The 4,973-nt window shown below is 45.2% G+C and overlaps 1 protein-coding gene across 4 annotated transcripts in view; it reads left to right on the top strand.

Annotated features, from left to right (window-relative positions):
- Nucleotides 1-4,681: 4,681 nt before the first annotated feature.
- The window catches only part of ZBTB8A (zinc finger and BTB domain containing 8A), a 59,042-nt gene continuing 58,750 nt past the window's right edge, over nt 4,682-4,973 (top strand). For all 4 annotated transcript variants that reach the window (XM_046663083.1, XM_046663086.1, XM_046663084.1 and 1 more), the window contains exon 1: nt 4,682-4,905. The gene's annotated coding sequence lies outside the window, so the exon portion shown is untranslated. The remainder of the gene's footprint in view (nt 4,906-4,973) is intronic.

Raw genomic sequence — 4,973 nt, 5'->3', positions numbered from 1 at the left:
ATTTTACTACACGCAGCAAGAAGAGACCAGGTGACCCCTTCAACACTCTGCTTGGAAATCTCCTTAGCTGGATCACCCAATTCATTAGGGACAGTTTCTACTTTTCCCCTTACTGCAGGCAATAGTGTTGCTAAACTTTTGACAACACATAAGAAGGAACCTCTTTCCTCCAGTGTCCAATAAGAATTTTATGATTTTCCTTTAAGCTCTCACTTGCAGCTTCCTCAAGGGCTATCAGGACTCTACTATTTTGTGTTTTCTTTTAAGACTGGCACCTGAGGGGCCCGCCTGGTGGTGCAGCAGTTAAGTCCACATGTTCTGCTTTGACAGCCCAGGGTTTGCCGGCTCAGAACCTGGGTGCGGACCTATGCACTGCTTGTCAAGCCATGCTGTGGCAGGCGTCCCACGTATAAAGTAGAAGAAGATGGGCACAGATGTTAGCTCAGGGCCAGTCTTCCTCAAAAAAAAAAAAAAAAAAAGATTGGCACCTGAGCTAACATCTGTTGCCAATCTCTTTTCTTCTTCTTCTTTTTCTTTTTCTTCTTCTCCCCAAAACCCCCCTCACGGTATATAGTTGTATATTCTCGTTGCAGGTCCTTCCAGTTGTGCTATGTGGGACGCTGCCTCAGCATGGCCTGATGAGCAGTGCCATGTCTGCACCCAGGACCTGAAACAGCAGAATCCTGGGCCAGCTGAAGTGGAATGCACAAACTTAACCACTCGGCCATGGGGCCAGCCCCAGGACTCTCCTATTTTTTGAATGGCTCAAACTTTCACTAACACTCATCTCAAAGTCCTTCCAGTTTCCACCCAATGCCCAGTTCCAAAGGCACATTTTTAGGTTTTTGTCATGGTAGCACTTTTAGGGACCACAATCTGTAATAGCTATCTATGGCTGCATAACAAATTACACCCCTCCTACACACAACGGCTTAAAACAACAAACACTGATTACTTCACAAGGTTTCTGAGGGTCGGGAATCAGGGAGCAGCTTAGCTGATTGGTTCTGGCTCAGAGTTTCTCGTGAGGTTTCAGTCAAGCTGTTAGCTGGGGCGACAGTCAGCTGAAGGCTTGTCTGGGGCTGGAGGATGCATTCCAAGATGGCTCACTCATATGGCTGTTGGCAGAAAGCCACAATTCATCTCCACATGGCTGCCTGAGTATCTTCAGGCAGCTGGCTTCTCCTAGAGCAACTGATCCAAGATAGAGAAACAACAAGCAAGAAACTGCTTTGACTTTTATCACCAACACTCTGAAATCACACACCATCATTTCTGCCTTATTTTGTTCTTTAGAAGCACTAAGTCTGGCTCACACTCACATGGAGGCGAATTAGGACCTACCTCTTGAAGGGAGCAGTGTCCAAGAATGTAGGCATGTCAAAGCCATCACGCAGACCTATGCTCTTCTCTTTGCCCTCCAGTTTCAACGGGGATAATGGAGTTATCACTTTTCCTATTTAGGGGCTGTTTGTCTATTTGAGATTTTGATCTCCTTCTCCCTGAATTTGCAGAAATTTAGCCACTATCAATTATTCCTCTGATGTATTCAATATCTCCCTCTCGTCTTCATACTTTCCATCAGCATTCAAACATTTTTAAGTCTTTTATCTGTATCTCCTTCTAGCTAATACCCTCTCTCTTTGCCTGTAGCAGTTTTAAAACATAGCCTCAAATTCTCTGACATTTTTCTCATTAACAGATAGCAGCTATGCCCCCTTCTGCTTGAATCTTGGTAGGCTCGTGACTACTTTAACCAACGGAATATGGCAAGCTAGGCGATATAGCTTCTATAGATGGGTATGAAAGATCATGCAGCTCCTTCCTAGTTCTCTTGGAATACTCCCTCTTGGTATGCTCTCTCTCAGGACACTCTGCCTCAGGATCCAGCCACCATGCTGCAAGAAGCCCAAGCCACATGGAAAGGCCATGTGTATGTGCTCCAGATAACGGTGACGGCTGAGCCCATCTTTCAAGTGATCCCAGTTTTGGTGCCAGCCCTGGGAATGAACAAACCTCCATGTGATTCCAGTTCCCAGCAGGTCAAACTATCCCCACCTATTTAAGTCTTCCCAGCTCAGACTCCAGACATCGTGGAATAGAGACAAGGCATCCCTGTTGTGCCTTGCCAAATTCTTGACCCACAGAATCCATGAGCATAATAATATAATATAATAATAATTTTGTTTTATGCCACTAAGTTTGAGTTGGTTTGCTACACAGCAATAGTAACTGGAACATTTCATTTATAACTAAATCTCTCAAAAGAGTTGTCTATTCTCATTACCTCTATTTCTTCATCCTCCACTTATTCCTCTAATCTGGATTTTGCTCCCTTCTGTCAAGCTTAATAATGTTCTCTGAAATCAATGATCTTCAAGTTGTTAAATCTAATAGACATTTTCCCTTAGACTGCTAAGAGAAGGATTTGACACTTGTCCAATTCTTCTTTCTTCTTCTTCTCCCCAAAGCCCCCCAGTACATAGTTGTATATTGTAGTTGTGGTCCTTCTGGTTGTGCTATGTGGGACGCCGCCTCAGCATGGCCTGATGAGTGGTACTAGCTCTGCACCGAGGATCTGAACCAGCGAAACCCTGGGCCATCAAAGCGGAGCACACAAACTTAACCACTAGGTTACTCAGCCAGGCCCTAATTCTTCCTTCTTGAATTACTCTCCTCTCCTAGTTTCTATAACACCACATTACCCCAGGTCGCTTCCCTCCTCTCTAGTCACCTCTCAGTCTCATTAGTAATTTCACTTTCCTCTAACCAGCCACTAGATGATGAATTTCCTCAAACTTGGTTCTAAGCCCTCTCTTCTTTCTTTATATTCTCTCTCTCTCTATCCATATCCATGGTTTTAATTCCCACCTACAGGACATCGATGACAACATCTTGTCTCAAACAATTTTATCCATTAAGCTCCAGGTCCTATGTCCAAATACCTTCTTACCATTTTGCACTAGTTAGGGTTCTTAGTTGGACAGAGACTGGCCTTGACAGATTCAAGCAGAAATGAATGTATTAAAAATTCACAGAATCGCAGCAAGAGCAGAGCACAGGGGCTGAGCTTGTAGAAACAACAGCCAAAGTCATCACACAGAGCTGCCTGGTGAGGATATCAACACTGCTTTCCACAAACAGAGACATGGCGGCAGGCACCACTGACAGCATTGGCACTGCACAGTGGATGCTGCCACCAGCAGCACTGCCCCTAGGGCACCTGGAGATATTATCTTGCTGCAACTGTCACCACTGCCAGAAAAGATCCTTTGAGGTTCCTGCTTTCTGGTGTCAGAGCTCTCTCTTCAAAATCCCTGGGCGCGTGGATCTGATTATCAAAATGCAGACCATGGCCATTGTCCTAGCTGCAAGAGAATCTGGGAAATCAAGTCACTAGCATTTCCAGATTCTATTGCAGAAACCTCCCGTCAATTAAGGGAGGAATTTGTAAGGAATTCTTCAAATATATAAATGAGCTTCAGAAGCTAGGAGGGGGAAAGTGAGGAAAAAACTCACATTATTTCTTCCTGGCAACACTGAGTTTATCACCAATCTGATGTGCTCTCTTGAGGAACAAGTTTATAGAATTCTTTTGCATGTTTTTAATTAACTAAGGCTAAAATAAAACCTTTTGCTAGAACAATGCCCAGGTCTTTCTGAGTGAATTCTCAGTGCAGATGCTAGCAGAGGAGCCTGAGTACCTCAACACTCCTGATACCCAGTGGTTTTCAAACGTGTTTCCACTTACCTGTTCAGAATGTGAGGAAATGCCACTCCAGAGGAAAACACCTCAAGAGTAACACAGAAGTGACACTAAGAGAGAGTTCTGAATATTTTGTATCCTTCTGATAGACAGTATGATCTTCAAAATGCATAGCTAATTACTGACGAGACCAAAGTAATGAACTTTATCTAGAATGACTGAGTACGACATAGGAGAGGAATCTATCAAAAAACTAAATGTTTTGAAATTTTGAGTCTTTTTTTCAATTTTACACTATCACAGTACTTTTCAGTACCTGACCCTAGCATAAGGAACCAGGAAACTAACTTGGTTTATAGAATTAATGTTTCTGTAGTAACAGTGAAAGTTCAGCGATTTAAGAGTTTAGCAAATATACAACCTGTTTGTACTCTAAATATTAAGGACATAAATATGTCAGAAGAAAGGCTTGATGTACAATGAATTTCGGTATTTGAAAACACAAAACCTGCTATTTTTACTAGTTTTATATTTTCCCTGAACTTAACCAAGATTTATTTTCTCTCATCTCAGCCTCTCTGGATTTTCCTCTTCAGATAAAATGCTTGTGGCCTGTAAAGGTTTAGAAAAGGTTATCCCCGACTAAAATAAGTGTCGCAATAAAGGGAGCAATTCGGTGGAAATCTCTTACATTTGACGTTGCTAAACTTAAGTACAATAATGTCACATGGACTTATACAGTAATTGTGGGCACGCCTAAGTCCCTCCCTCTTTCCTAAACCAAATTCCCCAGATCCTAGAAATCCAGCCCTTCTGCCCTCCGGAGGCGCCTTTCCCAACGTAAAGTACAATTTTAAATTTCAGCTCCTGACTAAATGATGATTCCGTAGTCAGCTGCCGGGGAATCCGGGCGCCCCGGGGCCTGCGGAGGGTGCCGCGCGGGGTGGGCACGGGCAGGGGGAGTGGGCGACGCCGCTGGTTGGTGCCTGAAATCTGTGCGTTGCCCCTTTAATTGTGTCCCCAGCCCTCGGGCGTTTCTGTCCAACGCCCACGTCAGCAAATACCTTTTGTTTCTCTCACGTTGGGGCTACTTGTTTTAGGGCGCCAAGGAGCGGCTGCGAAGCGGGCTGCCTCGCCTGCGGGGACCGGGATCGGCCCCCAGCCCGCGCGCGCGACCCGCCGGAGCGCCGCGGCCCGCGGTGAGTGCTGTGCGGCGCGGCGCGGCGCGGCCGGAGGGCGGGCGGGGCGTCGGGGCTGCTCGGGACCG

This window comes from Equus quagga, chromosome 5, assembly GCF_021613505.1.
Source record: "Equus quagga isolate Etosha38 chromosome 5, UCLA_HA_Equagga_1.0, whole genome shotgun sequence".
NCBI lineage: Eukaryota > Metazoa > Chordata > Mammalia > Perissodactyla > Equidae > Equus > Equus quagga.
Note: the sequence above shows the minus strand (reverse complement) of the source record. Positions and strands in the feature narration are given on the sequence as shown.